Here is a 12,202-nt window from a genome sequence, read left to right as displayed (position 1 = left end):
GTGGGAAAGGATCTTGTCACTGTTTAGTAATAGAGAAAAAAATTAAGATATCGACGAGAGGTAAGTACACTCATATTAGGCATAAGGATGCTCTAGACTAGTAGTTCTCAACCTGTGGGTCATGACCTCTTTGGGGGTCACACATCAAATAGCCTGTCTATCAGGTACTTATTAGAGTAGCAGTTGCTGTTATGAAGTAGTAACAAAATAATTGTATGGTTGGAGATCACCACAGCACGAGGAGCTGTATAACAGGGTTGCAGTGTTAGGAAGGTTAAGAACCATTGTTCTAGATGAACTAAACCGATGGGTGTGGTAGAGTGGATGAAGCTGATGGGTGTGCTGCTACTCAGATCAAAGGTCAGGGGGTCAGAGAAGTCCTCTCAGTGCAAGTGACATTCAAACTGAGACTTGAATGGTCAGAGGCACCCCAGACTAGAGCCAGGAAGTGCGAAAGCCACCAACAGACATAAACTAAACTCATTGGAGAGATTTAGAAAGTGTGTGACTAGAGAAGAGAGAAGAGGGGTAGTGAGTATCAAAGGAACACCGATCAGAAAGACAAGCAGAAGTCAGAAAACAGGAGGTCAAAGGACACACAGATCAGAGAGACAAGCAGAAGTCAGACCCTGGGAGATCACGTAGGCAAAAGGAATCCTTTTAAATTCATTCCAGCTGCCAAGATAACGTGTTGGAGGATTTCTGAAGGGTACAGATTCTGACAAGTATAAGCATGGAGCTTTGGAAGAGTGGTCCTCAGAGCAATCTACTGAAAATCAAGAGAAGCTCAGGTCAACAAGAGGGCTCAGTGGGTTTAAGGCACTTGCTGCCAGGTCTGAGAACCTACATTCGATTCTCAAGACCCAAATGACGCAAGGAGGTTCTTCTGTTCTCCATGAGTGTATCCTCCCACCCACCTCCCCATACACACAGACACACGCAAATAAATACACAAAAAGGTGTAATAAAATTGAAAGTTAAAAAAGCAATTATCAGAAGGTAAAGCACCTCACAGCTAAAACCTGTAATTACTGAAGCAACTCCTCTACACAGCTGGGGCCTGTCATGTGATGGGACTCACTAATGTGATATTTAGGATGTCAGTCCCTGGAGTTGACTAGGACTTGGCGCCATAGTTCACAAATGTTTTCCTTTGGGGCATCATTTTAGGCAGACACGCAAACAGCTATCATTTGCTGGGGTTCACAGTGAAAGAAACACAGGTTATGAGTTTTCTTTCGTTCTTTCTAATGTTTAAAACCTACTCACAGACTTTAATGTCTGTAAATCTAAATGTTGTGAATGTTTCAGAATTACATAGATAAGAGTCTTAATTAGGAGAACATCTGAAAAAAATTCTTTGTTTGCACCATTCTGTTACAACTTGGAAGACAACTCCTGAGTTTGCTTTTCTGAAAATCTCGGCAGCCCTAGACATTGTCATCTTTACAGTGTTTTGAACAGTAATGTTCAGTGAGTCACCTAAAGTTCAATGGGTTTATGATTTACAGTATAAACAAATTCTTGAAATATAAACAATTTCTGTAGTGCCTCTAGCAAGAAAATCTGTTTGGAAAAAACACACTTCAAGTCAGGTGGAGGAAGGGTGTGATGGTCTTGTATATCCTTGGCCCAGGGAGTGGCACTAGTAGAAGGTGTGACATTGTTAGAGCAGGTGTGTCACTGTGGAAGTGGGCGTAAGACCCTCATCCTAGCTGTCTGGAAGTCGGTATTCTGCTAGCAGCCTTCAGATGAGGATATAGAACTCTCAGCTCCTCCTGCACCATGCCTGCCTGGATGTTGCCATGCTCCCACCTTGATGATAATGGACTGAACCTCTGAACCTATAAACCAACCCCAATTAAATGTTATCCTTATAAGAGGTGCCTTGGTCATGGTGTCTGTTCATAGCAGTAAAACCCTGACTAATACAATAGGTGAGTCCATGAAGAGAATGAGTTCTGAATTTTTGGTTGAACTTAGTCATACCAAAAGCCAAGGTCTCTGGAAAATGATCTTAGGTTCAGTATAGGAATTGTTAGTTACTATTGATTAAAATTTCAGTATTTTACCAATATCAAGAAATAGTTAAGGATAGTGGTGTAGCACAGGAGACTGTACACTGGTGAAGTCCCTGACCTCTGAACCCTGAATCCTGAACCATCACTCTGCCAAACATCCCAGTTCCCAAAAATTACCACTCTGAATTACTTCTCCATAGGACTGTAGGATTCCAGTCACATACTTATGCACTGGTTTAGTATTTTTAACACAGTTTTTAGAGAATAGAGTATTTCTATAATATTTATTAAATATATTTTGCATGGTCTTAATATTGTCTTAAACAATGCAATGTTTAGGGGTGACCCAGACCAATGAATAAAATGTAGTTTAAATTAGTTGCATTTTCTGCCAGCCCTGTAACTAACGAGCATAATCTACAGCATCAGCGTAGTTATGGTTATCCATACTCATAATAAATGTGGGGATCAAAGGATGTGGGCAATTTTTCTAGTCCCACACACAGACAGTAGCAAAGGATCTCCTTCCATTTACATTTTCAACGTGTAGTTTAGAGCTGAAAAATGATCCTCTTGGACAAGAGGGACAGAGACTCAAGCAAAAAGCTTCTAACATTCTCCAAACAACTGTATTCCCCCTACAATCTTCAACCACAGTACCGTTATTTGTGAACAACAACAAAAATATCTGCCCTTAAAATTATTCACTAATCTTGTCCCTCCTTCATTTATTACAATATTCTACCTAGCACTGAAATTAGTGTGAGGGAAAGGACACATGAGTATTGTGATTACAATTCAACCTGGACCCTGAATTTGCCTCTGAAATAAAAAGCCTTACAATTCATTCAAAAGATATAGTGTCAGATCACTCTTAAAAACTATTACATATGCTTATCTGGAGGAGGCAGGGGATGGCAGGCACATGCCGCCCTATGCATCTTGAGACTCAGAGGACAGCGTGCAGGAGCTGGCGCTCTCCTTCCACCATGTGGACTCTAGGATTGAGCTCAAGCCACTGGGCTTGGACACAGGCCACTACCTGCTGTGGCCTTGTGTAACACTTGGTTCACACTTCAGAAGACAATATATCAGTTCATTTGTGAGCAATAACTTCTCTAGTTAATACTAGGTACAGTTCTAAGCATTGCCTTTATCCTTAACCATTTAAACAACAGGGCTCAACAGATGCCCGCAAATGTTACAGCAGGTTCCCATGATGTCACATATACATAAGCATATGGTTTTACACATGGGTCTTTATGTACTCCAACACTGAAGCACTGCGACTTGATAATTGCTATTGTAGTACTTTAGAGTCATCCAAAGGAAAATTAATTAACTTGTTAAAAACACACGGATACGAGCCTGTGCTCGAGCTCTCTGACATCTTTTCCCAACTGCTTATGCAGTGACAACATAGGTTGCCCGAATTAGCTACAACAGGCTGAACTAGGCAAATTCTAAAATGTTGAGTTTCGTGCTTTGGGAAGCCAGCTTATCAGCATGTCACTACAGGTATGGCTAATCACATCGTGGATACTTTAACTTTCTTGGATTCCTTTGTGCATGATGAATGAGGAGGGTTGGTTCGTGTCTGTGCACATGTGTGTGCACGTGCCTGTAGAGGCCAGATGTCAATGGCAGGTGTCTTCCTCTCTTGCTCTCTACCTGGTGCTTTGACACAAGGTCTCTCATTGAACCTGGAGCTCACCATTTGCTAAGACTGATTGGATTGTGAGCTCCAAGGATCCTCCTGCCACATTACCAGTGCTAAGATTATAGACACAAGCCACTAAGCCTGGTTTTCCACTTGGTGCTAAGGATCTGGACAAACGTCCTCATGCTTACTTACATAGCCTCTGAGCTACACTTTCCTGCCTGAGCCATTTCCTCAGCTCCTTCCTCCTCATTTTTTCCCTTGCTTTCTTTCATTCTGTCTCACCTCCTTTTCCTTTTATATATTAGACTATATACTTATGTGTTCATAGCGCATCCATGCGCAAATAATTAAACACACCTAAGATAAATAGAGAGAATACAGAAAATGCTGTCCTGGTATACCTCAAACCTCCATAAGCATGCATTCTAACTCATCCTTCAAGCGAAGTCTGTGGAAAAGGCTCTCATAATAAGAGACACTTAACTCGAGTTCCAGTTTAATTTTGGCTATAAGAAACATTCTTCTCTGCTTATTAAATGGTATTCTGACACAACAAATAAAACCTTCATTAACCTGATGTTAAAAAAAAAGGTATGCCTCTCCTCAGCTTTTCAAAAGTGACCTATACCTTAACAATTACCCAGACCACAATCAACATACTGTAAAGCGAGTAGAGCATCACCAAATGTCCATCCACTATTGACCTGGGATCAATGATCCTGCCCTTTCCAGAGCTGCAGGAATCTTTTTAATCCTATGAGTATTAAAAGATCAGAAAGGAGAGAAATAAAATACCTTTTATCACGTCACTGCTTTTCTTTATAGAAGGCTTTAGTCATACCAGTAGAAGCATGCAAACTGCTTAAACTCTGGTCTGCTCTGCCCTTTAAATTAGAATAGGGAATTATGTGGTGTGATTGTTGTTTGTCTGTTTTGCCAAATACATCCAAGTTATAACAAGTTGTACTTTATGGATATGGAGGAATCTATTTGACCACCAACTCTCTTAAATTTTACAGTCTGAAAGAGGTCCCAAGCTGTGCACAGATTTTGTCTATAGGCTGTGTGAAAGGAGAGTAGACAGCAAGGGTGGAAAAGGCCTTTTCCTCAACTCTGTCACAGCAGCACTCTTGATTCAGGCAGGCATAAACCACTGACCCCACAGTGGAGCAGCAGAATGCTCAGTGCAGAATGTTCACATTGCAAAGACTACTTAGACATGTCAGAGAAGGAACTGAGCCAAGAAACCTGGCAGATTATTCCTTCTCTGGGTGTGCCTGTCACACACTGGTAAGAGTCACCCCACAGGTCACTCCTGGAGCTGGGATGAAATTAATCACCTGCTGCAGAACAGAGCAGCCCTGGTTTGCCTCCAGTTCGCAATATGTTTCTAAACATATTGTAAAATGTCCCCCTTGGTCTAGAAAGCCCTAGCTGCTTTGAATTCTGGCCACCACAGAGAGGACACATGGCCCCAAATAAAAGCAACAGTTTCTGGGGGAGTTTCTTATCTCTCTTCCAAATTACCAGAAAGGTCCGTGACACCATAGAAACTCTGTACAAAGGAGGTTCCACCTCACTTTGCTATTTTAGAATGTGCATATAAATCAGGAACATGTCATAAGATGATCATCACCAAGGTCTTTTACTAGTGACTTTTGTGATCCCCTGTCCAACATTTTGCTCTATAAAAAGTAAGCTCATACTCAAAGAACTTAAGAATTGGCCTGTGCCAAGTCTGGAGATTACAAATCAGTGTCCTGTATCAGCTTGGGACTTTCCCCTGCATAGGACCATTCATTCATTCCTAACTCATTCACTAAATCTACATTGCATGCCTTCTCCAGCCAAAGCATTAGCATAGAAGACACTCAACAACTGGCATTCCTACTGTGGGTTAATTTTAACTACCCATTGCTGAATCATGACTTGAATTTAAATACTTGTATTTTTGAAATAATATGAATGAAAAGTAGGGCCTCTTGGGTATGATTTAAAAACACACTATCTCTTTTTATTGGATACCTATTGTCCTTTGAGACAGGTGAAGCAACTTATGTATCAAGACCTTCTAGGAGGCTTCCTCTAGTTAGCCTAAACAAAAGTTTCCATCTTTATATGCTTTATATTTTGTAAGGCTGCAGAGATGTCTTCACAGTTGAAAGCACACGTTGCTCTTGCAGAGAACCCAAGTTCAGTTCTCAGCACACAAGTTTGTCAGCTGACAACAGCCACTAATTAAGGCTGGGAGATCTCTGTACAGCCACAGGCGTTGCACTCACATACACATACCCACACAGAGACAACGAAAAGAATAGTTTTAATTTACATAAATACATAAATAGTCATAGTGCTGAGTTGTCTTTCTATTGAAGATTCCAAGGCAAGAAAGAAAGATGAAGAGGAGGAGTAGGAGGATCAGAAGAAAGAGGAGAAGAGGAGGAGGAGAAAGAGGGTGAGGAGGGAAGAGAAAAAGAAGAAGAGGAAGAAAGTCGGTTGGTTCTGGGCTATTGCCACTCCTTATGGGTTAAAGACAAAGAAAGCGTGTGGTTTGTTCATTATTTCATTGTTCTAAAGAATTTTGTTTTTCTGAAACACATACATATTCATCAAGCATCAATATGGAATGATTTTAGAAGAATAGCTTTTGGTTCCTCTTCCTAATTAAAAAATGAGTCTATCAGGGCTGAAGAGATGGTGCAGAGGTTAAGAGCGCTCACTACTCTTCCATAGGTCCTGAGTTCAATTCCCAACAACCACATGGTGGCTCACAATCATCTGTTATGTGATTCAATACCTTCTTCTGGTGTGTCTGAAGAGAGTGGCAGTGTATTCACATACATAAATAAATATTTTTTGAAAAAGACTATTAACTTGTATTGGGGTAGGAAAGGCTATCCTTCAGAAATTATTTCACTGCTCATGTGCCCCATGAGGAACCCATATTCTGAGCATAATTTATCAGAAGAGGAAAGTGTCCTTCCTTGTGTGTGTTTTCCTCTCTGAATATATTGACTTTTCCTCCAAAATAGAATGGTGCAGGATGGACAAACCACAGTATGTGTGACTTGAAACCTGAAAACAGGTATGAGAATTGTTGAGCAAACACATCTAACTTATTATGTATTACCTAGGCTATCCTTCCCACAGATGTTTGATATGGCCTAACTGCAAATGCTAAGACTGCTAGTCAGTTATGGTTAAATGGCCTGTTACAGAGAATATCATTTTCTAAGGAATAAGAAAAAAATGATATTACATCTTTCCACACATCTACTTGCAAACCTTTCCTAAACCCATCGGATGTCTGCTGGATATATCCTTTATCTATTTAAGGAAGAGCCCAACTCTCTAAGCTATTGCAATTGCTTAATTCCTTACTGACGGTGTCATTGCTATCTTCACTGTCACTAAAGTACCCAACAGAAACAAGTTTGCAGTGGGAAGGATGTTTTTTTGGTTCATAGTGGTCCACTCCATAGTCCTTATGATGCACACATGGGGTCATACTTCATGACATTGAAGTGTGTGGCAGAGTAGTTGCTTCATGGTACACATGAAGCAGAAAGAAGGGAATTCCTGAACATTTGGATGTTTCCCCCAATTTGTCCCTTCTATTCTTTCAGGGCCCCACCATCAGGATCCTCTCTTCCTCCCAGTAGTTAACCCTCTAGAGTCAACCTGTGAGATATACCCAAATGTATAGCTCACCAATTTACTAATGATTATAAAAGCCAATCAATATGACAATAAAAACCGCTATAATTACTTAATTAAATAATGCAGACTTAAAATGACATAAATAATGATTATGTCTAGGAGGAAAGTGAAAATATACTGTCAACAAAAATATAGTCAACATAGTTATAATTTTCTTTCCTAGAGTCTGGGTTAGGAGGACTAAAGGACAGGAGTTTAACCGTATTGGGAACCCCTATTTTAAGTACTTATTTCCAATTTCAAGTATAATACAGGGTTAAAAGTGCCTTTTGATCTTTTATCATCTGTTGGGCCTCAGGTATGACCACAAAGTCTCCCAAAACTGGCTTCCTAGATTCATTCTCTGCTATCCAATCCTCTCTCTTCTCAATCTCATCCCCCCCTCCCAATATACTGCCCAGGAGACAAGAAGGTTCAACAGGAAAGTAGCCATGCTTGGGGAAGAGGCCATTTGCCAACAAATCAAAGGTGTCTCTTTGGTACCATTTGCTTTTTGGAGGGCATAGAAACCCTAGTTAAACATACTTAACTATACACAGACACTAAGTATAAGGTACAGAACAGCTAGCCTGAAATACCAATGAAATTTGATTAAGAACTCAAGTCTCATAATTGGAGGTGGTACGTAGTCTATTATACTAAGAGCATACAGAGATTTCACTAAGTATAGTCGATAAGATGGATCTATTTGGGACATGACGCCACTCATCACCCTTAACAGGAAAACCTGTAAATCTTTTAAGCAAGCCCTGAAACAAATATTTGTTTTAAAAGCCAAGATTTATTGCTGTGAAATCAATACCTGATATTTTGAAGAAGGCAAAAGTGCAAAGCTTTTTATTTTTTGTTATATAAATTAGAATGAGTTTTTATTGCTGGAGTAATTCAGTTTCTCTATGTAAAAATCTTAAATTGGATTAAGAAGCATGACAAAAGTTAGACATGCCTTCCTATCTTTTCTACACCTTTATTTACGCTCTAAACCATCTCATCTTGAGACATCTTTAGGAATACAGTTCTCAGAGCTTGAAGCTGCTCCTCTGTTTCCTTCTGCCCTTCCATTCATGTTAGCTATAGGAAGGGTTCATCAAGTAATGGAGCTATGTCTGTGAGAACAGAGTGAGGAGCCTTCCATTAGACTGAGCACTCCAATTTCTCTCCATGGTTAGCTAAACAGGTTCCCTGTGTTATGTTCATGTTTCACTTTTCCATACTTCAGAGACTGAGGGTGCATGTGTAGATGCATGTGTGCAGAATAAAAAAATTATGAATGACTGTTCATCCCTGAAACTACTCTATTTTAAGAAATATTCTATTTTCAGTGCCAAATATAATATGACCAATTTTAAATTAAGGCACTCACATGCATGCCTTTCTGCTTGCATGAACTTTATCTTTTATAAAGCGATAGCCATATATGAATCATGGGAGAATGCAGGAAGGGCCTTAACAATATATTTCTTGACTCTGAAATTTATGTCTTCATCTTCTCTTTTCTCTGCATCCTTTGTCAACTACAGAAATAGAAGTTTTACTCCAATTCATGTTTTCTAGAAAGTTCTTCAGCAATATGGCCCTAGGTAGTATGAAGGCAGTGGATTCCTTTTTATAAACACACTTGCTGGAAAGAGGGGTGTGGTCTAAACAGGTGTCTAGCAAGGCTTTCACTCACAAAAGCCAAATTCAGGGAGAGACACATCCTAATTGTGAGGCAAGTGACCTGGAACCAACAGAGACCTACCCTTTTCTATTTGTAATTCTCACATTTTTCCCCCTGACATATCTGATGATACTAGCAATATTCCTATCTTGAACAGTTTCAACTGATCTTTGAAGCTTACCGATCTCTAACAAAGGGGCACTTGAAGCCCATTGGATAAGAACTTTAGGATCCAAATTACTCTAACATTTCTCATCGTTCTGGGGAGATGGAGCTGAGAGGAAACTATCAGTGTTCCTGGATGCCTCCTTGTAAGAGTGATCACTGATAATTCCCTACACCGTGGAGCACACAACTATACAAATCAGGAGATATTCTTATGTTAGCCAAGATAGTTGTCTCATTGAACATTTTTCTCCTGTTTTCTCCAGAGTGGTACCTAGCTGCCTGTATGTAAGGGCTCAGAATGTGAGGCTTGAGCTTTCTGATTTGGTCCTCCCTAGTTATCAAAAGTTCTTAAGTATCCCATTTAATCTCTGGACCTCAAATTTCTCTCCCATAAAGGGGATAGGGACATGGTACCGAAGCATGCCATAGGGTGGTTACAACAGTTCAATGGGATACCTACCATGCATCATTTATCATGGAAACTTGTGGCTCTTAATAAACTGCCTATTAACTGTTGTAAACAGACCTTCCGTCTCCTCATTCAAGCATACTTCCCCCTGACTGCCTCATAGGTATGTAGAACAGAGCATGCCCCAGATGCTCTGGTTGAGACTTCAAAAGAACCATGAGAGATGAGCACCACCACTGAGAAAAAGAAACAAAGACAAGATCAAACCTTTTAGCTTTAAAAACTACAAGGCTACCTAAAGGTAAGGATTTAGAAATTTATCAGTTGGACAGCCCACCCCTCCCCACTTTGTCAGTGACTGTGTCTGTGGGCAGCATACTTTTTTACTTTGCCTTCAGACTGTAAAAATAGAAAGGAAAATATTAACCAATGCGACTGGATTGTTGTCAAGTAAAACCAATAAAAATGATTACTCTAGCTGTATAAAAGTGGTCCATAAAACCTTAATAATCAACCATATTTAAGCAGTGTTGCACTGAGTAAGCTGACAGGGTACCCATGTTTTATAAACATTTATGGATTTTAACAACTCAAATTTTCAGTTTTTATGAGTGGTATATAAATCTGGGAAGTGGTTGAAGCCGCATTTCAAATCTAAACCTTTTCTGAGGCATCCTGCCAAGCAATCGTGAACTCCCAGGGAAACCCCACTCTAACACACACAGCTTGGCAAGGCTGGTTTGTTCTTTCAAGAGCTACAGAGTTGGATGGGACCAATGTGTGTGTGTGTGTGTGTGTGTAATATTATATATTACATATATATGTATATATATATAAGAATTTTTCTAAATCAGGAAGTATACACTGGATTTTCTTTTTCTTATACATAATCATTTTAGAAATTATCAATGTTTATCTGCTTTGTTTGCTCGTAACTTAGCTACTTGCATATGCATGAATCAAAGGTTTTTAATATCATAAGTTAAATTTTATCTGGGCTACAGAAGCACTGTCTGGTTGGTTGGTTGGTTGGTTGGTTGGTTGGTTGGTTGGTTGGTTGGTTTTGTTCTAAAGTATACAGCAAATAGAAGTATCCCATACCTACTTACATGATTCAGTTGAGATTATTAATGTGATTAAATGCCACTCTCTGGACTCCTACGACACCAAGATATTTTAACTAGAAGGACATAGAGGAAGTAAGAATGAAATCACAAAGGGGGAAGAGGAAGGAAAGATAAAAGGGGAGAGAGGTACAAAGATAATAAGTTAAGTTTTTTCCTTCAAGCAGAGAATTGCAGAACAAATGTTTCCCTGATCCAAGTTGATAATCTCAGTTTGAAAGATGTCATGACACTATATCAGTAAATTATAGAGCTGGCAAGATGGCTTAGTGTGTAAAGTCACCTGCCATCAAGCCTGATGACCTCAATTTGATCACCAGCATCCTCATGGTGGAATGAGAGAACTGGCTCTGGCAAGTGGTCCCTGGTGGTCCACACCTATGTAACAACCGTCCCACCTCCCCCCCACATGCTTCCCAAATACGTGAGTGTAATTTTTAAATTAAAAGAAATAAATGAAATCTAACCAAATTAACACCCAGAATACATAGGTGACATTGCGAATACTATATATAGCAGCAGCTGTTTTAGGGTCATCTTTGAGGAAACTCCATCAGCAGTATTGGAGCGGGGTGAGGGACAGAAGCAGAGGACTCCATCACTTAGAGCCAGCGAGCATGCTGTCTGCTTGGCATGAATGACCAAGGACAAGATCATTAAAGGGTTCTTAAAAGTTCTCCCCTCCTCAGTGAAGAAGGGTATGTCCTAGGGCTTCAATAGGCTGCTTCCTACAAAGAATCATCTTCCTACAAGGGAGTCAGAAACTCAGTGAAATCGTTTGGTTAAAGGCACACTGAGAGTTGAGAGTGTGCAAACAGAAACAGAGATGCATAATTAGGCAGCTGAGGAAAACAAGAAAAGAAACCAGTATCAGGGCAAGAGGTACTCACCAATAACAAAGCCATAAATAGCAAATGGCATAGGTAGGTAATATATTCCTAGTTTACAAATCATGTCCGTATTATTAAAGCACCGAGCAGAGCTGATTTGAAAATTTTTATCTTATTTTCTTAGATTATCTCCTAGGACTTATTTGGCCCCTGCCTGTACAGTACATTGCTGGGTTACGTCTTTCTGCAGTCACAGAATCTGAAAACAAGCATGGGAGCTGTCCATTTCCAAGTCCGTCTGAAAGAAAATACGGTTATTTTAGCCAGGGTTAGAATGAAACTCGGTGAGGGGGGAGGGGCTGAACATGAGGCAGAGGCTCAGGGAATTTGGGACCGATATGATATGACAGATCTTCTTGTCACCTTTAGTTTCTGTGATTCCATGGCAGTCCCAATAACTGAGTGATTCGTGCTTGTCCCACTGAACAAGCCAGACTGATAGAATTCAGTTCAGAAAGGCAAGCTGCAAATTCAGAATCTAACTGAGACAAAAGTATCAATCCGAAGCTTAAAAAAACAAGCCACATAAAGTTATAGCATGTATTTG

General features: G+C 40.0%; 1 protein-coding gene across 1 annotated transcript in view; it reads right to left on the bottom strand.

Moving 5' to 3' along the window:
- Window positions 1-12,202, bottom strand: part of Gap43 (growth associated protein 43) — a 93,673-nt gene that overhangs the window by 29,878 nt on the left and 51,593 nt on the right. The window lies entirely within an intron of this gene.

Source organism: Rattus norvegicus, chromosome 11, assembly GCF_021556685.1.
Source record: "Rattus norvegicus strain SHRSP/BbbUtx chromosome 11, alternate assembly SHRSP_T2T, whole genome shotgun sequence".
NCBI classification, from domain to species: Eukaryota; Metazoa; Chordata; class Mammalia; order Rodentia; family Muridae; genus Rattus; species Rattus norvegicus.
Note: the sequence above shows the minus strand (reverse complement) of the source record. Positions and strands in the feature narration are given on the sequence as shown.